Below are 25,749 nucleotides of genomic sequence, written 5' to 3'. Positions count from 1 at the left end.
TTTCTTATATATAATATATGCTTACTTAGGTAACCCCCTCCCCCCCCATAAATTCTATTCTAGCCCTTAATATTTTGAGCCTTAGTAATCACCATCTCCATTAGGTGCTCAAAGTTCTGGGTTTAATGGTACATCTTAAAATTTTACTCTAATTTTGAAAAGCTCATTTCATTTTTCCCCTTAAGAAATCTTTTTTTTTTAAGCTTTCAAAAATCAGTAAATAATTTGCCTATTTATAGTCTCTCAATGACTATCTATACTAATAAAAGGGTAATATGCTAATTAGACCAGACATCTTCCAGATGTCCTTCTGGACAAAGCCGCAGGAGCTACGAGGGCCAAGGGCCAGTGGTGCAAGAGAGGCGGGGCGGCACTGGTGGGCCCGGGCCGGTCCCACTCGCGCCATGCAGCCTTTAGTCCACAGTGGCAGGCACTGGGGGAAGCGAGGCAGCACCAGTCACAGCCCCTCCTTCCACAGAGGTGGTGCTAGGAGAGGCAGGGCGGCCCGCATTCCCAGAGCCTCCACAGAGGCTGGATGGGGTGTGACCTCAGTGCCTCAACCTCCCCAAACCCCTCTCCCAGCTGGCCTGGCCCCAGATCTCCCCCCCCAAAAAAACAAGTGGGCGGGGGGCGGGGCCAGTGCTAAAAAGCGAGGGCTGAGGGTTGGCAGCACTGGCGGCTGGCTTTGGCAACAGCAGAAGGGTGATGGGGGTGACACCTTCCCCTGATCCCCGCAGTCGCCTCCCGCAGAGGGAGGCCAGACTGTGGCTTAAGCTGGCTCCCTGGGGAGTGGGCCTAAGCTGTCAGTCAGTAGGACATCCCCTGAGGATTCCCAGACTGTGAGAGGGGGCAGGCCAGGCTGAGAGACCCCCCCCCACCCAGTGCACGAATTTTCGTGCACCGGGCCTCTAGTGTCTTTATAATTCCCCAAATGCTATTGATAACATCTCAGCAATCTTATTCACAAATTTTTCAATACCCTGGGATGCAATCTTTACTAAGTAAGAGATTCAAATCCATGTAGAATTTCTGGGTACTCCTTTTCCCTCCACTTGGGATTAAATTCTCTCTTACCAATGTTCTCTTTTCTCACATAAATCCATGACAACATAAAAAAGATAACAAGAAAACAGCTGGGAATTTCTGCATTTACCAAGTCATCTGATACCATTGTCAACTATCTTATCATCTGATTCATTCTCTCATATTTGTATCTTGTTCTGAACTTACCAGAAAAAAAATCATTTTTATTATTCTATTTATTTTTCAAAAGACTCAGTTTGCTCTACTTAATAATAACTGAAGGATTTCCAATCTTTTATATGTATTCCTTTTCAATGAGAGCTCAGAGAAAACTCTTTGCATCCAGTTTCGTTCTTCTACTTAGTTAACACTTTCTATCATTTGCCAAGTTTGTCTTGGTATGATCAGGGTTTTGTTCTGGGGAGCACCCAGTTTCTTTCTGAGCAATATTCCTTTTAAGGGCTTTGGGCCATTGGCTCATATCTTTTAGCAGAAAGCTTTTTAAGAGCAGAGGTTCTATTTGTGACTAAATCAAGCATGTCTTCCCACAGCTATTATAAATATTAAGATAATATTATCACATTCACAGGGAGTTTCTTGCATCCATTTTATTGTTAATTGCTTCTTCTTGGGTGGTCAGAATTAAGTGCAGCTAATACTGCCCCATCCCACCACCTTTGCTTCCTTTTCCTTTCTCCTAAGTTGAAACTTTATTAGATGCCATAGTTACAGAAAATGAGAGAATTAAGATATTTTTTTTCTTATAACTGATTTTAGTAGAATCTTACCATTTAATGATGAAAACTGTAATATACTTCCAACATGGGATCACTTTTTCTTCATTTCTCTCTCTTTCACCTTTTATTCAAGCATGCAGTCCATTATTCTATCCACAGTAAGATTTATAGCTATATAGTTGTGACACAGACTCTTTTTTACTTCTCCATTATAATTTTTTGGGGGATTAAGTTAGCTTTTCATTGCCATAAATCATTAGTCATTCTGACCAACCTTGGGTATACCTAAGAGGTTATATTTGAAACCCTGTATTTAAATTTCAATTTATATTGTTTAGTTAATTTCTATGAATCAGAATATAGATATTGTAGACACAATTTTTATGACCCATGTTCTTAATTTCTTCTTTCTACAATATTTTTACTAATGTTTTTAGAAAGTTCCTAATGCAGTGTCTGTTATACAGGATTATTTTAAAAAATGTTTGAATGAATATATTATTATGCTTAATTATTATGCTTCAGTCTCTGACACCTTCCTCTCACTGGTTTTACTTCAGGGAGGGAGTGCAGTTTTCTCTCTCAAATTCTTTCCAATGTTTTCAGTGAGGCTCATCTCACAACATGTCCTTTGTCATTATGAATGCCTTTAGGGCCATCCTCCTGTCTACACCAATATTTTCCAGGAACATTCATTTTGCTTTGTGTAATCATGGTCTAGAAAAACAAATACTGCTTTCTAGCACCACATACAGAGTTAGTTCTTTCTTCACTTATTTATTTATTTAGTTCAGAGATACTATTTTCAAATGGTAGAGATAAAAATTGCACACATGTGCTTTTTTTCTCCCTTCATGACATTGAATGTACTAAACATATATCTAAATCTTTTCTGGCCTATCCCAGATTCACTCACAAACTATCAGTAGTAAATATTTGTTAGTGAATTTTATGCTTCTTGTCAGGTTCTCAATTGTGCCTGGCAAGATAGCTTATCTCCTAACAGACATGTCAGAGCTGTAGGGTCACCCTTACTCCTCAGCTAAATGCACTAACTCTAGAACTAGTCTTGAGCTACCGGAACTGACAACTACTTTCCACACACTTCTCAGAGTTGCCAGTTTTAACATTGTACAATCATCTAATTATTTTCCTCTTGCTTATAGTATCACAAAATACAGTTGAATGCATGGATTAATTCAGTTATTAAAGTACCATATACAATTTAAAGAAATATGTAAGTTAAATAACCCAACAATAGCAGAATTTTCTGTTATACAAAGTCATCGTAGACAAACAACTTCCAAAGTTCCCCAAGAAAAGAAAGCGTGGGGAGAATTCATCAGTGCTGGAGGTTCAATGATTATGCTGATTTCTTGAGGTCTGAGAGGAATTTTCCCATATAAGTAATTGTTTTCTCCTTTTTTTCCCCCAGTCATTTTTTTTTTTTTTTAACTGTGGAGAGTGTTTTATCTACCTTTGAAGATTCCCACAGTCAACCCGACAGAGATAGTCTTCAAGGATCATTGATTTTTTTTTTCCAGATCACAGTTTTTGTCTTTTGGAGACCATACATTTGTGAAAGGTTTATACTTTCCTTAAAGACACAGAACTGGCTGCATCGGAATTTAAATGCACCAGTAGAACGATGGAAACAAGCAGTAATGCCCCTTTCTTGCATGCAACATTTACTCTATTCGGCACAGGAGCTCAAGATGACTTTTAAGCCCACAGAGCTTATTTTTAATTCGTTTTTAAATAAAAACGTTATCATGTAAGTAAAGCAGTGAGCCAAATTTAACTTTATGAAACCATACATTTAAGGAATGTGTTTGATTTGGAAAATTACCCACATAGCGTTGAGATAATCTCACTGTATTTTCAATTGCCATGTTTGCATTTTTAATGACTAAAGAGACTCTGACAGTCTTTGGGGCACAGAGATACAATGCCCAATGGCAAGGCATTTGTGCTGTCACTTTAGCTTTTAAAATTTTACGTTCTGCTGCTCCCAGAGAGCTAATGAGCATTGTCGATTTAACAGGAAAAGGGCAGTGCCAGCATCAAGGTAGGCGGACCCGGAGCGCAATGAATAACGAAGTTGAAAAGAAGCATCATGAGTCTATTTTTTGCCCCCTCCTCCACATTTTTTTTTGGCTACAGATTGCCTTATTCTGACACTTTACTTAAACTCAGTTATATCTATGAGTTGTAAAGCACAGATTTTCATAAAATTCAAAATATGATATACAGATAATGAATATTAAATATTCAGAAGGGATTCTAAAGCAGGTTAGAATAGTTTGTGGGTCTGATTTTTGATATTTATGCAGTTTTCATCACATATACTTGGTTTATAGGCAAACCTGTACCTATGGCAGTACTTGCATTTATTTGTATCTGTCAGTTAAATGTATTCTAATTTTAAACTATTCTCTGAAGAGGAATGTTTGAAAAATACAAATGGAATTCTAACGAGTTTGGCTCAGTGGATAGAGCATCAGCTCAAAGACTGAAAGGTCCTGGTTCAATTCCAGTCAAGGATAGGTACCCTGTACCTTGTTTGCAGGCTTGATTCCCGGCCCTGCTTGGGAGCGTGTGGGAGGCAACCAATTGATGTCTCTCTATCTCTCTCTCTGTTTCTCCCCTTCCCTTACACTCTCTCTAAAAATCAATGGAAAATATCCTCAGGGTAGGATTTTTAAAAAAAGGCAGTTTGCCAATCAAAAAACAACAACAACGAATGGATAAAATTGTATGCCCAATGTTTCTGAATTTCCATAGATGTCCTGTGTGGGCTCATTGTAAGTCCAGAGGTCAGTACAAGTCCCTTCCCAAATCCTAAAACTGTGTGACATCTTTATTAAGACATATACTGTTGGTTTACCCAATAATTCTGACAAATATATAGAACTAAATGATTGGTCCTCATGGCAGAACTGGTGATGGCCAAAAGCAATTGCAAAGCTTCTAGATTCTTAATATGAAAAATACAAAACTCATATTTGGTAAGGACACAAAGAAAACTATGTAAATATATGTTCCTATTGTTCTGAATAAGATAATTTTGTTTATATTTATTATCATGGGGTATTTCTTTGCCCTGAGAAACTATTATTCAATGTTATAGGCAATAGGTCCTAGTTAACTGATTGCATCTCCTTACTTTTCTAATTCCTTAAATATATTGTTTTTCTGTTTATTTTTTATTGTATTATATTATGTTGTTTATCTTTTAAAGCTTTCTCAAATTTTTATTAGTCAGAGAAAAATCATAATTACATGCATAACTAATCTATTTTTCAACAATATGTACAATAAATCATATGGACAGATATCTGAGATTAAGCAGCTCAAACAGCTTAGATCAATGAACTGTTCCTAAGAAAGAGTTTATAAGATCACATAACTTAATGTCCTTTCTCATAGTTAAGTATTGCAATGGAACTGAATCAAAGAAAAAAATGATAAAACATTATATAAAAAACACACACACACACAGGGGGCAGTGTGGGGTGGAGGGGTCAATGTGGAAAGAAATAGGATATCTGTAATACTTTCAACAATAAAGATAAATTTAAAATCAAATAAACAAACAAAAATTCCAAACTTGTGGCCTAATTTTTCCCCCCAATATGAATATAGTCTGGTTTATATATCCTTTGTTTCATCAAAAAAGGCTTTATTTTCTTAGCTAAAAATTCTAGATGATAGTACTACATGAATAAATAAAATAATTTAAAACAAGCTTAGTTTTCTTTCACCTCACCAAAGGATTTTTTTCCAATGATATTTTTAGGGAGAGTGAAAGAGAGGGTATATTTGGGGGGGGGGCGGCGCGGATGGTGAAAGACATCATCATGAGAGAGATACATTGGTTGGGGATAAACCTGCAACAGAGGTATTTGCCCTTGACTGGGAATTGAACCTCTGACTCTTCGGTCCAATGCTCTAAGTATAGAACAAACCAGCTAGGCCTACAATAAGCTTAGTTTTAAAAGCTTTATAGGACTTAGTCTCCACAGTTCCAAAATTCAAAAGCATTATTTTAAAACTAGAGGCTTGATGAACGAAATTCGTGCAAGAGTAGGCCTTCCTTCCCCCGGCTGCCGGCACTGGCTTCCCTCTGGTACCCGGGACCCAGGCTTCCCTCGTAGCCTTGGCTTCATCCAGAAGGTTTTCTGGAAGGATGTCTGGTCTAATTAGCATATTACACTTTTATTATTATAGATGTTCTAATATCAGTATTTATATATCAGGGAAGAGAGCATTTCTACAGGAAGAGCTGATGCATGCTCCTTTCTGAGGGGGACATAAGGTCAGCACTCTCATATTCTGTTGTCTGAGGATGAAAAATGAGCTCTGTGTTAGGGCACCCAGTTTGTAGGTGCATTTTTCTCTCTTATTTTGTTTCTGTCAGGTATTTTATGTTTTGCTTGCCCTAAATACCTATGAGCCAGTTTCTAGGTTAACGTCACTGAGCTGACTTGTAATCGGTTTTGGGGGGCACACTTTTGTCTCTTTGGTCAGTTATGGCTGCTATCATTTAGTTTAATTATCGGGTCATCTTTGAAGAAGCCAGGTAAAAATAAAATTACGCTATCCATTTGCAAACGGAGGTAGTCAGGCATAGGAATTCACCAGGGGCTGCACTGTGTTTTGGACATAAATTCTTTCGCCTTGTGATTATAATTTAATTCTCAGTTGTGATGAACCTCTTGCTTTTAGCAGAGAGCTACTAATGGAACTCAATACTTTGGGTTTTATTAGTGAGATTCTGAATGAACAAACTTAATACTAATCAATTCAGAATAAAATATATTTTTAAATGTTCTTTCCCACATCTTGGTGAGATCCTATTAAAATATTTAATGCATGGGTTATTTTCCCTTGTGACTTCTAGGATTTTGCCTGATTTTTCATCTAATTCCCATAATGTTAATCTGTAGAACAATGATTAGAGTCACTCGCTTAAAGAGTGAAAAAAAGTTTTTCTGAATATTAGTAATGAGGTGTGTTGGAAGTCATCAAAATGTGAAATTAAAAATATATCAATGAATCATCTTTATAAACACATATTTCTTTTAGAACTTGCTATGAGCAAAGAATTCTGTTAGATTCTAAGCCTACTTAACTTGCACAGTGCAAAAAAAAAAAAGAAGACAATTTTTGCTCCATTTATTTTTAGCTATAATATGAATAAAACTGTACTTTATCAACATTGTTGATCTTGATTAATTTTGTGCAGCATTTTTGTTTGGAAGAATAAGGGTTTGTATATTAAATTGAGTTATTTTCTCTAGCACTGTAAAGTTCAAGGTGTTTCGGCCTGAGAACTATTTTAACTTTCCAAAATGTGATCATTTTTTCATCACTATGCAAGAATTTATATGCCACTGGAGCCGACCCATTACCGACTGGAGATTCCACGTGCCAGAACCAGTCATCACAGGTAGAGGAAATGGTGTAGCGCGGGAAGGGAACGGGAGGAATATATTGGGACTCAGCAATATGGAAAGCTGCTCCTGAAGATGAAAAATTCTAGAACCGATCAAACAAGAACATGAACAGAGTGAATAATTACATATTCATCCAAGCATGAAAAATCAGCAAATGTTTCCTTTTCCCTGTCTGCAAGAATAGATGCAGGTTGAAATGTTAATTTTGAAACACTGAAGCAAAAAAAAAAAAAAAAAAAAAAAAATCACAGTTACAAATAGCAGAGAGTATGAAAAGGTCTGAACAAGGTGCAGAATATTCCAGGTTCTGGAGGACAGTATTAATGTCCAACACTTACTGAGAGCTCAAGATATGCCAGGCACTGTCTTAAATATGTGACTATTATTACTAACTCATATACTTCTCCCCCAAACCTTATGAGGTAGATACTATAATTGTCAGCCTAGAGGAGATTTTATTTTCCAATTATGTTTGCAATGACCTCTACCATCCCGCCTGCCCTTCTACAACATGGTCTTGCCACCCACCTCTTCCCCTCAGGAGGTGGAGTCTAGTTGTTTGCCTCATGAATGTGAGACTTCCAAGCCTAGGTCACAAAAACCTTCACGTTTCCTCTTGGGTCTCTAAGAGGCTCTCTAAGAATACTCTCCTCCAAACTAAGCTGCTATGCTATGAGATGTCCAAGGTACATGGAGAGGCTATAGCTCTGGTTCACCGCCCAGCTGAGTCTCCACTGGCAGCTGGCACCAACCGCCACTCATCTGAATGAGCCACCTTGGAAACCCAGGCCAGAGGACTGCAGCCCCAGGCCCTGTCATCATCTTACTGAGCTGATGATGGCAGAACCTTCTAGGCTGAGCTAGTCAACCCATAAAACTCTGATAAGTTATCACATTAAGCCACAAAGCTTTGGGTCAATACACAATTACACCTACCTAGATCGCATTCCCATTTTACAGATATGGATGTGGAAAGCACCAAAAGGTTAAAAAAGTTGCCTGATGTCATACAGCTAGTAAGTGAGATTGCAGGGACTGGAACGTAGGCAATTTAATGCTCAACCTTTATCCTGCACTCCCCTAAAAACATGCTATGTTGTTACTGGCAGTGACATAACTGTGGACTGCACGGGTGAGTCTGACGACCTCCTGTGGCAATTCAGTTCTTCTGTTTCTAACTTCCCTTCCTTTTTAATTTTTTTCCTATTGAAAACAACATTTTTTAAATTTCTGCTGAAACAGTGCAGTTGGACAGGGAAATTAAAATGGCACATCTGATACAGCTTTGAAAAATACAGCCCATAAATTACTATCACATTAAGATGATTACAACAGAGGAATGACAGTCAAAAATAATGAGAAAAGGACCTCTTTTTTAGAGAGCAAAGCAATTATCTGGCATGATTGTAAGCTGGCTGTGAATCTAAGATACGCTGCCTGCCTACTTCTTACACAGATCTGGTGTTGCTATGCCATTGTTATGTTACTTAATGATACCAATTATTTAAAAATTAAGCACAGGGTACCCCATGACATGGTGTTTATAACATCCAAGTGGAGGTGATTTCAACTTCTCTTCAGGGCCACACAGCCTTTCATGACTCCTGCCCATGCCTTTCATATTTTCCCTGGAGCTACACTTTTTATGCTAACACTTTTAGTGGAAATTTCCGACATAAAAAATTAAAAAGGTCAATTTTATGATGAAGCACAGTAGTTTAGATATTCTAAATGGCACCCTCGACTCAAGAAGCTAATTGCTTTCTCGTAGCACAAATCTCCGAAGTGCCTGAAAAGCAGACTGGCCTCCACAAAAGCCAGATGCATCTCTCTCTTCTGTCTCAAGGTCCCCTGGCACTTCCTGAGGTGAGTGAAGCTACAGAAAAGCCAGAAATCACCTGGAGCTTGTGAAAATTATAACCGAGTGAATCTACATTTACGACAGTCTTTGTCCACCTATCTCTGCGTATTTGCTTCGTGTTTCTTTACCTGTTTGGTCCCAAGTGTACTTTCAATCAAGTCAGAGGTGGCGCAGCCCCACCGAACTAAGACTTCTGAGAGGAGGACACACACATATCATTTCCAGGTCATTGAGACCGACCAACTGGGAAGGCGGGTCACAAGTGCATGTTCTGCCAGTAAGTGAGACACAGGAATGTTAGGGGAGGACTAAATGAAGGCCTGGGTTCTTCCCTGAGGAAGTGCTTTCAAAAATAGTCTTTTACTGATCACTGTTAGTGTACAACAGAAATAATACAATCTGTATGCTTTGTAGGAAAAATGAAAGTTAGCTATTTGGGGTAGAAACAATATAGGTAGGAAAAGTTAGTGTAGTTGATAGAAATAACAGATGCCTGTTAACCTGCATGTATTTTGCAGACCTGAAATCCTGCCTTGGTTTCTGCTGGAGTTCATAAAGGCATTGCATATGCAGAGTAAGTATCACAATGCCGTGTTCATCATTGAGGAGAGCTCTAGTGCAATAAAGACGCGAAAGTGTACTTATAGACTGCAGTATAAAAATAACAAATATTTCATATGATGCAACTAAGTTATGAGCTAAAAACTCAGGATCTATGCTAGGTATTAGAGGTTTAATGAGCCACTAGATTAAAAATCTATTGAGTAACCAAGGATTCAGCCAGAAATACTACCATTTCATTAATTGAAGTATACTTATCCACATGAAACATTTTTTCCTTATTCTTCATCTGATTCCCACACCTCATTCTGCCATTATTTTTACTATATATATTGCTTTTGACCAGTTACCTTTGCATCCTGAAAATCTAGTTAATTTGTTTTGGCCACTGTAAGGCCTAGGGATTCTACAGAAGCTCAAGATATGTGTTCTGACTATTAGTCTTTTAGTGATTTTACTGCACTTTAAACATTTTTTCAAGATTTAAGAATACCCTGGGAGAAAACTGATGAATATTATGATTTCTAGTTTATAATAGAGGTGACAGAGGTGATAGAAAAATAAGTCATTAAAGGTCATGCAGTGAGTCAATAGAAAAGATTCCTTTTTATTGATTGTTTTAAGCCTTCTTTGCTTACTGAGGCACTTACTTACTAAGTCCCAAGTGAGCTCATTTGGAACCCACATTCATGAAAGTGACAATGAAATCACAATGGCCTCAATAAGTCTGCTAGTGCCCGCTGCTGAACCGGCTCCTGAATTCTGTTATTTTAATCCTGACTTACACTGCCACTGCTGGTTATTTTCCTGCATAAAAGAGTTCTTTTCCTTTTTTGTACATAGATACAATCAAGTGCATGAAACAACATGCATGTATATACAAACAACTTCTTTTAGTCTCGAGAAGAGACCTAAAAGTGGTAGAGTTCCAGCAGTTTACTTGTTGGGGTGAGAGAGAGTTGAGTGTTTATTTCTGTTACTAGGGATTTATTTGGATTCATGTGACAGTGGCATAAGAAAGGCTTGCTATCGATTTAACCCTCTCATTATCTACTCCAGAGGACACCACGCATGGGGGCATATTTTCAATCCCACAGGTCTCGTGGAACTGGAGGTAGCTCGTGGCTAGGACACAGGACACGGGGAAAACTCTGAAGTGAAACCACTTTGTATTTGGCCCCCGATCCTATAACCCCGTATGTTCTATGAGCCTTCTCGCTATAGCAGAATTTATTTCCATTTTATTTTTCGTTTAATGTGATCCTAACATGGAGTTTTCTTTAATGTGTCATGGTCTTCTGGAAATCTATTCTCTTTTGAGTCACAAGAAAGACTGCCCAGAATCCTCTAGGCTCTGGGTTTAGGATGGACATGGACTGGGATGCCATGTTTCACCCTCTTAAAGTCTCAAACAGCAAGTGAATAAGTGGGACCGCACCCAAAGTATTCACAAGGTGGCGATGGAATATTTACATCTATTTGAGACTCATCTCATTGTTCAGGTAAGACTAGACTTGCCCCAAGAAACCCCTCAGGGAATTTAGGGGGCTGGGAGTCTGGGCTAGTCCACCTCTCTGATATGTGTATGCAGCTAAACCTTCTGAGAATACATTATTTTCAGAAGCAGGGACAGAGAGGGCAATTTACTAATTCCCAATAGATCACAAGGTGTTGTCCATATTGACAATCTGTTTTTCCTGGGCAGGCGATAGTAGCAGTAAATCGTATTAACCTGGTCAAAGTCAAATGAACACATTCAGAGAAACAGAGAACAGTCCTTCCACACACCCCTGAAAACAGTGTCCAAAAATGGGTGGGGGGAGAGGAGGTTGAAGGGCCGTTATTGTATATTATAAAAGTATTACTAGAGTTAAAAAACAACAACAACACACACAAAAATAGAACAAAACTTCTATTTACCTATTCATATATTTCAGGTAAGACAAAATTCAAATATTTTTATTAAATCTACCGGCACACTTAGCTGACTGTACGAATACAGTCTTCACTTCTGTCAATAAATATTCATGTTAATTTTCTGGATAAAAAATCAATTTCATGCTAGCAGACATACTGTGCAAAGTGGCTAGATTAAACTATGGCTCTCAACTACACGTTCCCAGCACCAAAAATAACCATATGGTATTAAGTGTGCACTGGTCACTCTGGAGATTCACTGTAATTATGTCAGGATGTGCTCACTGTTATGGCTTCGGCAGCCTTTCTTGCCTCTCTACCTGCTTTGTTCAAGAGCAGCTGCTGGCTTCAAGCTGCTGTCTGTTTCCAGCACAGAGGCTGAGTGAAGAGGTGCTTTCCAGGGAAGTCATGTTCCAAAGCAGGAACAGCAACAATGAACGGATTCAATGGGGGAACATAAAGTTCACTGGGCAAAAATCTAGTAATCAGCAGGTGCTAATTCAGAGCTGCCAGTTCCAATTGGTAAATAACCTTCCTAAGCAATTTATGCAGAGGTGAAAGGGATGGGAGAGGTATTTAATGGACACACTAGAATACTGCCCTGCGGAGTGCCTGGTAGCGATGGTTTCATTAAAAAGATCACACAGGGAAGCCTTGACTCCCATTCCTACTCACCATATGTGCCAGGACAGCAGAATTGTGGATGCCGGGGTGCAAAACATTCCATTATTTTTTGCTAAAGATAATACTCAATAAAGATAATACTCAATATATATATATATCTTTATTGAGTTTAACCACATACTCTATATTAAGTGTAAATATATGTAAACAGAAGTGCTTTTAGGCACATGCCTAAAACACTTAATGGAATGGTGTGTGTGAGATGCAGATTTACGATAATTGCTTTAGGTTATTGATTTTATGGTGATGGTGTCTGCTTTCCCTTTTAAAAAATGTTTTAGAATTGTTTTAGAAAAATGTACCTTCATTTTTCTTGGTTTACAGGTAAGTATGTAGGACTTAAACAGATGCAGGGTCCTTTTCCCACTGGCCTGCAGACAGGAAGTGTATAATGAAAGGGGGCTATAAGGAAGGGTGGGCTCATGGGTCCACATCAGCTCTGAACCTCCTTGTCTTTTCCAGCCACACAAACGCCTGCCCTTTCCCTCCCCGCCCTCACCTGCTGCTCCTGGATAACTCCTCATCCTTCAGGACTGAGCAGGGTACCTCATCTCCACCCCTGCCTTCCTACTCTCCCCAGGTGGGTTAAGTGTTCCTTATCTGAGTTCTCATATTATATGTGCTTTTTTCTATAATACTACTCACCACATCACCTTGCAATATGCATTTGTCTTCAACCTGGAATATACTCCCGAGAGCAGAAAATCTGTATGTGAAGTGATGCTGCTCTGACTTAGAAGACTTCCAAACGAACACTTTTCTAAGAATGTGACTTGAGAGATGTGACATGGACATTAGTGTAAAGTACAGGCGGCCATGGGTCCCTAACACCTGCACTGTGACACGGGCTGCCCATTGTAATGAGTTCAAATGCTACTGAGTACTCCCAACAAATAGGTTGGGTATTAAAAAACCATAAAGCAACATGGTTCCCATATCAAAACCATAGTTCATCTTGTGTGAATACTGGAGACTGCACCACACAACTGACTTTTTTTATAGTAAATGATTATAGCATATGGGATCCCAAGAATATCCATACTACTAATAAGAAATTATTAGTTTCTATGAGAGAAATAACCACCTTAGTTCTTAAAAATTATTTCAATGCTCATCCCAGTTAGATTTATGTTTATTTTTATGCTATGATATGGGGGAGGCACAAACAGCACCATATGAGACGAGGAATATTTTAACTCAGTGATTATTGTCATCTACAAACCTTGAAGTCATTTATATAAAGCTCTGAGAAAAATAACAAAGATGTTTTTGTTTATTCCTTCCACCCTACTTTCATGCCTCATGAAAATATTAAAAGAAAAACTAGCAAGGAACAAACTTCTCTGCTCATCGGTGAATTATAACTTACTCGTCACAATATGAGTTAAGGCAGTATTTCAGAGTAAGGCACAAATCTATTAGTAAATGTAGTAGTACATTTAAAATAGAGGTGGCTTTAGGTCCCTTTAAGAAATGACAGGAAAATGCTCAGTTTTATCCAAATACCACATTCCAAATTTTTATCCTGTACCATCAAGTCTCAAGATATAATTAACTGCATTTTGGCCACCTGATGACTTCGAGGCATAGTACGCCAGACATAGGGAACGCAGTGATCCGAGCCCTTTAAGACCTATATTTAAAAGAGAAACTATAAAGCACTTGAATTTGTTACCATGTGCTTTTCCCCATTGTGTGTTTCCTAACTGTGCTAGTTCTGTGTTATCTGAGGAGGCGGCCTGAGGAAGGTCTCATCTGTGATCAATGGGGCAAATGTCTTGGAGCCGAAAAACCAAATAGGTCAAACTTTTCTCTGGATAACGCTGGGTATATGGCTTTTCTCATCCTTGTTTGGTCCGGTGAACTTCCTGAGGGGTAAACATGGAAAGTAAGCTTGGATAATGCAGAAGAGAGAAAGGCAAAGCTATGAATTGACATAGGAACCAGTGGCTATACAACCTGAAGAGAAGGGACAAAGGTGGAAACACCATAAGAGGCCATGCACTCTAGTTTGCCTGAATGCTCATCTGAAGGGCCAGAAAACCCAATTATGAAGAATTTTAATTTTATACAGGAGTGACAGGGAGCAAATCCAGAGTTTAGGGAACTGGCAGGCAGTAATGCTGGTTTTGGCAGGAGCGTTGTGTGTGGATTGGAAAGGAGATGGATGGAGAGCCGTGAGGTTAAATGGAAATGAAGCTGAAGAGTCCAGGAGTGTAGTGATGAGAGCAGAGATCACCATCTGGTCAATGGGGATGGAGAGGTGATGCCTAGAGACCTTTGGGTAGAAGTGATCCAGGCTTTTGAACAATCTAAATATAGCACAAGACAACATGGATATAAAGACAAGCTTAATTCCATGCTTGGGATAAAAGTAAAGTTTTCTATAGTGAAATTTAGAAAGGGGCGAGTTTAAAGAGAAATAAAAAACGTTACAGCATAACCTGCTGCTTTTCTTGCATTCTCTTCCTCCCTCCCCCCCTCCCTTCCTTCCTCCCTCCCTCCCTCCCTCCCTCTTTTCCTTTCCCTTCCTTCCTTCCTTCCTTCCTTCCTTCCTTCCTTCCTTCCTTCCTTCCTTCCTTCCTTCCTTCTATATTAGACTAAGGAACTTATATTTTTCAACCTCTTGGCTGAAAGAAACCCATCGCAATGATTAGATATGTCAGATTATCATTCCAGATTCTCTTCAATGGTTTATTTGTTTTATGAAATTTATATTTATTTATCCTCCCCTCAAATATTTTAAAGTAATATTTTATGGGGCCTGTTATCAAAAATGTACTTTGGCTAATGAAGGCAGTGGTTGTCAAATTTCATTGTGCATCAGAATCACGTGCATCAGATTCCTGGGTCCCCTCACAAAGTTTCTGGTTTAGAGGTCTGGGCGTGGCCTGAGAACTTGCATCTGTGATAAGTTCCCAGACAGTGCTGATGGTCCAGGTGCAGGGACCAGACTTTGAGAAACCCAGTGCTAAGGGATCTCCACTACACGTAGTTAGGCTGCTGACTGCTACTTTATAGTTTAAAAAATGTAAAATCTTTTCAACAGATTCATGCAAACAAAATTTCAAGCAGAGACATAGTTCTTTTCTTATTGCCTGTGATGCTATCTGATTGCAGGTGTAACCAATTTTATGGAATTGGTCCATTCCTGAAACTTGAATCACTTTCCATCACTCAGGAAGCAAACATTTAATTTAATACGCAAGAGAGGAAAACATTTTTATGGTATAAATGCTCACTCCTAATTTGTTAGGCTTTATGTTTTTATTGTTTTGAAACTTACCCGTTTCTAACATGAACTCACCTGTAGAGAACCCATTCTCCTTTAAAATGCAGTGATTTTTACTGGGTTCCAGGGAGCCAAGACTGTCCCCAGCACCCTCAGAGTCCCACCCACACCAGCCAGAACCTTCTGGGCTTCGCCATTGACTGCCAAGCCCTGGATGGGCTCCCTCAGCTGAGTGCTTTTCCCCACTTGCCATGAATAAGAACAGCTGCCCCTTTTGTCTCTGCCTTTGAAGCTAGTGTGTAAGCTTGAGTGACCGAATCGAGCCTGGTGTTGGCTTTTCATGTGCTCAAAGCAGGAGGGGGATCCATTTGGTGTGTGCTCACTGCTCAGCCCCCACTGACTGTTCCCTATGGGGTCCCTGTCTCTGAGCCCTTCACATGGAATATGCTTGGGTGATGCATGACCCAACTCCCTTCTTCTAGTAAAATCGATGCAAGAACAGTAGCTTCTCTGAGTGGAGGAGATAATGACATGTGGGCAGCACAGAAATGACAAAGCGATTCAAGTCTTGATAAAGAGATAATTTCGTTAAACACAGCCTATAGGGAGCACAGGGAGATGTAAGGAAATCTCATTAAAAAGTCCCCTTTGGGCCCACATGGAAATATCTAGGCGTTTCAAGTCACTCTCAGGAACAGGCGTTCCCCTTCTCTGTGTCTACATTGAAAGGGATGGGAGCCTGCGAACCCTTTCTTCTGCTAATAGGATGTGACTGCCGTAGTGAATTAACACTTTCTACTTGTGGTTCACTCTCTTTCAGTGAATGACACCAGTGCTATTACACCTGTCAAGTATTTACTTATGTTTGTTCCCAAATGTGTTTGAAGAAGAGGGTGAAAGGGAAATCAGGCCTGATCTTGATCGGAGAACAGTGTGTATTCTCTTTACTTAGAGGGTTGGAAATTTATCATGACATATGCTGGCTGCACAGTCAAAACTTATCAACACCCACAACTTTGGAAGCTCGACAGGATAGCTCTGTGGGAGCCGCTTCCTCGGCAGATGCTGGTTGGATACGTCAAGTGCAGGACCCGAGTGAAGCCCAGGGAATCCTTTTAGTTGGGCCTTCCACGTGTGCATTGATTGGGAAATTTGCATTAATCTCGCCTCATAAAATTTTTAAGAAAAGCATTGTTCTATTCAGTTCATGGTCCTGATGGTCACGATTTTAAGTTAGAATATATATTACAGAACATTATTTACACTGGCCTTAAACTGTACCATATCAAGAAGCAAAATGTTATCCAAGTCAGCAAATCTAGTTTGTATTTTATCACAGGTATTGAGAGTATTTTTCTCTCTGGACTGCAGGGACTTTAAATATGATTCTGCATTCACAATTCTTCTTGAGATTTAGTACTGAGTCAACCTAATTATATCCTATGGTCATGAGTTCTTAAAATGATATTGGCCTCTGTTATAAGAACTTCATACCACATAATCACAAAGTTGAAATTTCAGCTAATAAAAGAGGTTTAATGTTTATGCCCCTAGTCAAACATTGGGACCTTTCTGTAGATCTCCATCATAAACAAATTAAAACTGTGACCACTTTCAAGTGCATGGTGTCAGCACATCTTTCAAATAGTTTTCTTGAAGATTTCTGACTTATGACTATAATGTTTTCCATCCTGCACAGGATGCTAGTCATTAAGTATCTGGCTCCTTAATGATACTAATCATCATAGCTCTCTGGCTCTTTAATGATTAGCTATTTCATAATAATTTGTTCTCTGAATCTGTGCACCATTCCATGTAGGTGTGTCACTGACTATATGTATTTATCGACACTGATTATGTATATGTATTTGGAACTTGAAGTAAATCTTAGCTTCCTTGAGGGAAATGCATATTACATTCTTTTCCAGTATTTGCTCTCCTCTTTACATTTCTCTGACATTTCTCCTGCCTTTCCTATGTCATTATCCTCCTGCCTCTGTTCCTTTCTTTCACTAGTTTCTCTTTCCTGTAAGTTTGTCTGCTTCACTGGTGCTCACAATTCAAAGTCTGAATTTCAATGATCTCTGTAGCTTTCATTTCTATTTCTGGTTTCTCACCTGCTTATAGGTGAAGGTGCTTAGAAGGATAGAATTACAAGACACACAGAAGATTTTTCTCATATGTAAAAGAAACGAGAAAGATCCTAAATTATATCCAATTATAGATTTTCCAGCCATTCATTTTCTCTGTCCCCATATATCCCAATCTCCACTCTTTATTCCTACCAATTGCAACAGAGAACATACATTATGCATTTTCTTTGGCCAGCTACAAAGTAATCAGAATGGAACAAGGACAACAAACTTACTCTCTTTGAAAACTGTATCATTCTATAGCAAGCATAAGCCAAAGGCCACAAAGATATTTACCTGAAAAAATACCAATACAATATTCCAAATGAGGTGTTATTTATTTTTTAAATAAAATCCCCCCCCTCCCCAAAGGAGTTAGAAGATAGTTAAGTGGCGTGACCTATATCAAACAAGATGATATTCTTAGTGCTTAGGTAGAAAGGATGAAAGGGGACCTTAATTAAAACTAATTTCTACTTCTTTATAGTTGGCCTTGAAAATAAATAAAGCTCTAGGTCATATTTCTTACAGTGTTAACAAAATGATACATAGCTAGAATCAATACAAAGATTTGGAAAGAATGTGGGGCTATGGACTAGGACTGGATTCTAGAATGGAATACTAAGAAGCCATAGAAGACAAAGAGTTCTTCAAAACATGGGGGAAAACATAAGGAATTAAAAATAAGAAAAGTAATAGTAAATTAAGGGAGTGATAAGATTAAAGTAGACATAAAATCCTAGCAAGCCAATCACAAAATAAAGAAAATTATGGTGTTTTGAGGAACTTAGAGCACTATAAGTGTCTTGCATTATTCAGGACAATGTTAAACATACTTATTACATATATCTTTGGTAAGGATGTAGGGCAGAATGCAGTGCTAACCACTAACAAAAGCAAAATAGAAAATATGACTTCCTAAGATTACAGAATAAAAATGAATTTAAAATTCAAGAAATCCAAAACAAGAAAGTTTAAAAAAAACAGCAACAACAAAAACACCTCAAAACAGATTAAAAACTTAAACATATGATCGGAAACTATAAAAATCCTAAAAGAAAGCATAAGGGGAACGCTTGATAACATTGATCTTGGAATGATTTCTTGGAAATGACACCAAAACACAGGCCACAAAAGCAAATATAGACAAGCAGGGCTATACCCAATGAAAAAGCTTCTGCCCAGCAAAGGAAATAATTAACGGAGTAAAAAAGCAATTTACATAATGAGAGAAAACATTGCAAACCATATGTCTAATAAGGAGTTATTTTCTAAAATACATGAGGAGCACCTACAACTTAATAGCAAAAAAAAAAAAATGAGTAAAATATTAGAATAGACATTTCTTCAAAGAAGACATACAAATGACTAAGAGGAATATGAAAAAATGCTCAGTGTCACTAATCATTAAGGAACTATAAATTTAAACCAGAGTAAGATATCACCTCCTGTCAATGTGGCTATTATACAAATATAAATAAATCTTAAAAATAGAGTGTTGGTAAGGAGGTGGATAAATTGGAACCCTTGTGCTCTGTCAATGAAAATGTAAAATGGTACAGAGCCATAATGGAAAATAGTATGGAAGCTTCTTGAAAAATTAAAAATAGAACTACATAATCCATAAATTCCACTGTTGCCTATTTACGCCAAAGAATTTAAAACAGGATTTCTAAAATATATTTGTCATTCTATGTTCACAACAGTCAAGAAGTGTAAAACAACACAAATGCCCATTGACAGATGCATGGATTAAGAAAATGCAGTATATATCTATAGTGGAATATTACTAAGCCTTCAAAGAAGAAAATCCTTCCATATGTGACAACATAAATGAGCCATTAGGACATTATGCTAAATGATATGGATAATGGTCACAGAAAGACAAATGCTGGTTGACTTCCCTTGTTTGAGGTCCCCAGAACAGTCACACTCACAGAAGGAGAAAGAAGAAGGGTGTTGCCACGGGCTTGGGGGAGGGAGAAATTGGAAGTCACTATTCTGCAGGTACCAACTTTCCATCCAGCAAGATGAAAGAGTTCCAAGATCTGCTGTACAACCATGTACATATAGCTAAAACATCGTGTTGTACAATTAAAAGGTTATGAAGAGGGTAGATTTCATGTTATGTGTTTTTGCCACACACACAAATGAGTGGATAGTATTGTTATGCCTATTGAAGGTGAGGAACCTGAGGCTTAGAAAAGATGCCGAACTTTTGTCTCTGTAGCCTTCACACACTGTTTCAATCATCTGAAAGGGTGAATCTGTTCCTTTGCCACCCACTTTCCTTTAGCCTTATTCACTGTCCAGTTATACCTACTTCACTCAGTCCTCTTGCTTATTCCACACTCGCTAACGGACAGACTCACTCTTTTCTTTTAATATTTCCCAGAGAGTCCTGAAGAACATTCGGTAGACTATAATTAACCACTAAGGATCCAGCTAACAGACTCATTCTTTTGGAACATGATGCCCTGACTAAAGGTCCCCTTTTGTGTTTTAGCGACCTGCAGTTAAACAGCACTGTCCCATAGTCATAAAGTAGAAACTCGGTTGATTGACAAGGAATCAGAAACAGACATAACTTAGCAAAACCAAGTCTGGAAGCTTTTTTTCCAGAAAATTTCTTTTAAAATGTGATAAAAGGCGAAAGAGATGAAAGCAATTCTCACATTCAATACTCCTGGAGACTATTTTGGCAGGAATTTATTGTGTGCCCAATATTCTAGAAACCATCATCTTAATGATGAAAGTAAAAATAATGGAGGAAACTTGGTTTCCTGGCTCAAAAGATTTGATTTCCTTTATTAGCTGGAGCCATGCGTCATTGCAGATTTGTAATTCCTTCATCGCACCTCTCTGAGTCTGAGAGCAAAAGTGTTAATGAGGCACAAAAAAATGGTCAAAGAACTTTCCTCCTTCAGATTAAAAATCTAGGCAGTGGTACGGGCATTAAGAAAGATTTCTGGTATATCTCTTAAATATTTAAACCATTCTTTACTCTTTCAAAAAAGTGTTCATTGTCAAGGAAAAGCAAAATATTGTATGGTTCTTGGTGGCCAATCGAATATTAAAGGTAACTGTCCCTCTCTGTACTTAAAATGACCTCAATTTGTAACTACTTGAATGGCCTCGAGTCATCTATAATTTAATTATGTTTATCCCAGCTCACCTGGAAGAACTCAAAATGAAATGGTGGCGTTGGTTTGTGAGGTCAGAATCAATAGCCATTAAGAGAATGAGATTTTTAAATCTAGGGGGAAAAACCAAGTACTTAAAATATCCCTCGGATCAGCCTCACAATTCTAGGTACTAGACAATACAGATATGGTGGATTTTATCCTGATGCATTACACTTATTTAGTGTCTGGAAAGGTAGGAGTTAATGCAAGAACTGATTTGTCAATCAGAGTAAGAGCTAAAAGTTCAGCTTTCAGAGTATTTTGGACTTGTGTGGCACATTTAGAGAGGCGACAGACCCTGAAGCGGACCGGAATAGATGAAAGCTATAAGATAGGAGAGAATGCTATGTAAGCCAAGCATATGAGTTTCTCTAATCATGTCATTGGCATCATGTAAATGCCAGACACCATTTTATATGCAGCTTATATCTAGCAGATGTTGGCATTTAAGTATAGGTTGCTATGAGAGAAAATTGCCCTTGAATGGAAAAGGAAGTTTATTGGTAGAGAAAAATGATTTTCTCAGTTAACAGTTATAACCCCAATAATAGAATTGTTTTCAATCAGAGGTGGTGGGGTGGGAAAGGAGGAGAGATCTAATGATACCTCAATTCCAGTCTGAAAGGAAATCAGCTTCCGTTTAAATTGCGGATGTGTGGGTTGTATACATAGAACCTTCTCCTCCCTCTCATCTCAAACCTCAAGGCTTCATGTTAAATGGAACAAATCACATCCTTCGTGGTTCTGCTCTGTTTGGTACAGCTGCTTGCTGCAGGTGGTGCCCTAAAAATACAGTGTTTGTTTATTTTGCAATATAGCAGTCTGCAGAGTGGTACCTAACAGTGCAACAGCTCCCTTCTTTCTCTGTCAGTGAACTAAATGATGGAAGACTAAGACCTCCGCCAAACCCAGCAGGGAATGGCCCAAATGAGAGGCACAGGTAGTGCTTGAGGCTCAGCTCCCGACAAGTTCCATTTTCTTCGGATTCACGAGGCAAAGCTGACAAGCAGACTATCTGTCATCAGAGCCTCTGACTGGGTTTCAGCAAAGGCAAAGCCAAGCAGCAAACTGCCTCTGTTGGGGGAGTCATTATTTTTCTCTGGAGATACACATCTGTAAACACATGGGGTTAAAAGGAAAAAAGAACCCAAAATGGATCACAGAGAGAAAATAAAAGTGAAGATTAATCTCAGGTAAATGTTGATGCAGATCTATATAAATAGAGCTTTCAATTATTTTTTTAAAAATTTCTATCTTAAATGATGTAATAATTTTCCAGCCAAACCCATAGGGCCCCCATTTGAAAGAGCTGTGGAATACAGCACAATAACTATGTGTGAAATTGTCTACACTATAGTTAAGATAATTATATACAAAATTACATTTTCATTATTATTATTCTAGACTTTTTCTCATTGAATGACGCTTTAAGAAAAACACTCCCCCAAACTGCAAGGTTTATATGAACTAATTGGTGCTGAGGGGGATCACTGATGATAGTGAATCATGCCAATCAACCTTTGGTAAGGCATAACTTACTGTAAAAACCTTATTTAACTTCACTGAGATTGTGATAGATTATAACCTAATACATAAGTAAAATTTAACACTTGGAAGAATTTTCTAGAGAAACTTTGACAAATATTGGCTTCTAGCCAGCAAATAACTAACGCTTCTCTAAGACTTAATGTCTTAGAAATGCATTTGGATTATTTGTACGGGAGGAGAGATGGCACCAGAATAGTGAAGATGATTCATGATTTCAACCTTCAAAAATGGGAATGATGTTCTTCTTCAGAACAGCGGTGGAGAAAAGGACAGGCAGGCACAGGCCTGAGAAGGGGAGTAGTAAGCTCACCATCTGGTGTGACAGGTGGACAGACACAGATAAATGGAATCAGGCAAAGTGAATTTAAAAGTTTAAAAAATAAATTTAAGGCTGATTCAAATGTGGGAAATAAAGAGTGGGAGAATGACCAGATTCTGAAGGAAAGTGTTGAGTATTTTAAAGAAAGAGGAGGATTTAAATAGACTGAAGGCAGAGAAAGAGGAAGGAAGACAGAGATAGGCAAGCTGCCTTGCTCTTGAGAATGGTGACCTGCATTTACTGGCTGCAGTCTGGTGACCATATTGCACATGATCAGAGCTGCAGATCCACCCTCACGAGTAGAGCTCCCTGCCCTTACTATCCATTACCTAGAATGTTCTTTTTTCCCAAATAGTTACATGGCCCAGCTCTCATTATACTCAGAACTTGGCTCAAAAATTACGTATCAGAGTTGCCTTCCTTGATCACCCTCTTGTAGCTCTTTTATCTTGTCTTCCTTTATTCTGCAGTAGAGCAGTTCTGTGGGGCACAGTAGATAGATATAGGTATAGATGAGAGATATAGATGATATAGATATAGATATATCTTCTCATAAAAATTTACATTCCATGAGAGCAGGAAGAGGCTTTCAGCAAATACTTGTTTAGTGACTGGATGAATGCAAGCAGTTAAACAATAGGGAGAAATAAAATTGCTTTAAATTTTAATCTTTATATTGAATCGATACAACCTTAAACTACTATTGAAAAACTGCAAACTTCAACCACTGGTAAGTGATGGTGTCTAACAGATTTAACTGAATCACTGATTGTATTTTTAACTGAATGATTAGTTTGGCTTTGTTTCATTCCAATTTGGCCTCGCTCCCAGGAGCAGTAGGGCCGAGGAGAGCTCCTTGGCCTGCAATACAGAGCCCAATAGGTGATGAATTAAATAAGAAAAGGTAATTAACCTTCTTTTTGGGCTTGAATCTATGTGTTAATTCTATATAAGTGAAACATGTGTGCAAGGTTAATAACTGAAGGAAGGGTATGTTCTGCATACAGCTCAGTTTCATCTACAAGGAAGGAGATAGAATTTCAGGAACATGTAGAATGACTAGTCAACTGGGTTTGCTCAGGACTGTTAATCACCCTACATCCAGTTGCTAATGAAGCTCCTGAATGCACAAGAAGACAGCAATTCTGACCCATTACTTCACATGCTATCCTGGCAGTAAGTTATGGGAAGCCTATCAGGTAGTCGTAATATTTTGTCAGAAGATAAATCCATTCCACTTTTGTGATATGGTTTCTCTAACTTAGTTCCTGATGAAGTACCACAGGGACCCTGAAGCTTTTAAGACATAAGTTTGTATCAAAGAAAGTGTGGGCACCACATGACTATCTCATTCCAATTCCGATCTCAGACTTGTAATTAAGTGGCCAAACATTTTCTCATTTGGTTTTGACCACTGCTTTATCATCTTTTCAGAATTCATCCTCCTTTTTAAAAAAAATACATTTTTATTGATTTCAGAGAGGAAGGGAGAGGGAGAGAGAGATAGAAACATCAATGATGAGAAAAAATCATTGATTGGCTGCCTCCTGCACACCCGCTTCTGGGGATTGAGTTTGCAACCTGGGCATGTGCCCTTGACCAGAAACGAACCCGGGGTCCTATAGTTCACAGGCCAATGCTCTATCCACTGAATCAAACTGGCTAGGGCAGAATTCATCCTCCTTTAATAACATTTCTCTAATGTGTTAATTTGTAAGCAATACAGACTTTCCTAGATTTGTGAAATAAGCACACTGCTGAAATAAATGCATGAACAACTATTGAATCACTGATATGGAACTTTCCCGTATCTCACAGTATAATTTCTCTTAAAATTGATTTTCATTGTAACCTACATAGTATATTAGGACTAAATCAACCTAAATGTGGCATGTGACTAATAGGATGGCTAGGATGACATGAAATTATGGCAAATATTATTTGTAAAATATAGAAATTTAAAAGAGAAAATTTACCCACAATTTTATGATGAAGAAATCAATAAAGTATGGAAAAGGAATAAAAAAAGGAAAGATGAAAGACTGAAAGACATTGGATAGTGAGAAGTAAAAGTAATGCTTTGCATTTATAAAGTTGCTGATAAGAAGCAGATCAAATTTAAGAGGTGGAGAGACTGAAAATCAATAAGGAAAGTAGAGCAATGCAGACATTTCAGAATAAAAAAAAGGACGTAAAGAAACTCAAAATATCCTTGGACCTATTTCAGTCCTTGACTTTGGAGTCATATTTGCAATTAGTATTAACCAAAATAATCATGTGACAAAGAGCTGACTCATGTAAGTATAATAAAATATAATATTGTATTCAGAGAAGTTCAGAGAAGGTTATAAGTGATAAACATATTTGGGTAAAATGATGTAGCCTTGACTCTCAGGGTTACTGCTTGAGAGGAATTTAAGAATGTGTGGGAATCAGGACAAAGATCAGAAGAATGAATGGCAGAGTCTGGACAAACACAGCCATGATGCCACACAGACAGGAATAGGCAAGAGAATAATGAGGATTAGGAATCATATACCGAGTTGTGTAGAAGAATGTGTGGGTTGAGAATAGTAGAGTTGAACATTCTATTCATAGGATTGGTACAAGCAAAAGGTACAGAAGGAATATTACAGATGGCTCTTCTTCTACTGTGTAAACACTATTTAGCTTAAGTATGTTTGCGCATACTGTTAGTCTTTTTCACTGAAGTATAACAAGCTAAACAATATATTATCCCTAAATTATAGCTGTCATTATAAATCATCTTTACATCCTTCCTTTGAGAATGCCTTGTTATTATTTGAAAATGCTAACCCATTCTACCATTATTATAACTATCGCTGTGTTTAGAAGTTCCTATAAAGAGAAAGTTGCCAACAAAGATCTATTTCTTAGAAAACGTTTTTATCATGGGCCTTCCGTTTCCTGGGAGCTGCAGCAGTGAAGGTGAGTGGGCAGTCCTGGCATTTTCGGAGCCAGAGGCCTACCTGAGCCAACAGTAGAAGGTGTCATGACTTAATAAGCAAGCTCTGTGCCACCTGGAGTCGTGGTGCATCCACAGGGACAAATAGCAGTACTTTGCTTGCTT

General features: G+C 38.3%; 1 protein-coding gene across 4 annotated transcripts in view; it reads right to left on the bottom strand.

The window, feature by feature from the left end:
• NKAIN2 (sodium/potassium transporting ATPase interacting 2) overlaps positions 1-25,749 on the bottom strand; it is a 783,533-nt gene that overhangs the window by 97,487 nt on the left and 660,297 nt on the right. The window lies entirely within an intron of this gene.

This window comes from Myotis yumanensis, unplaced genomic scaffold, assembly GCF_028538775.1.
Source record: "Myotis yumanensis isolate MYYU_CA2020_CCGP unplaced genomic scaffold, mMyoYum1.0.hap1 SCAF_6, whole genome shotgun sequence".
NCBI classification, from domain to species: Eukaryota; Metazoa; Chordata; class Mammalia; order Chiroptera; family Vespertilionidae; genus Myotis; species Myotis yumanensis.
Note: the sequence above shows the minus strand (reverse complement) of the source record. Positions and strands in the feature narration are given on the sequence as shown.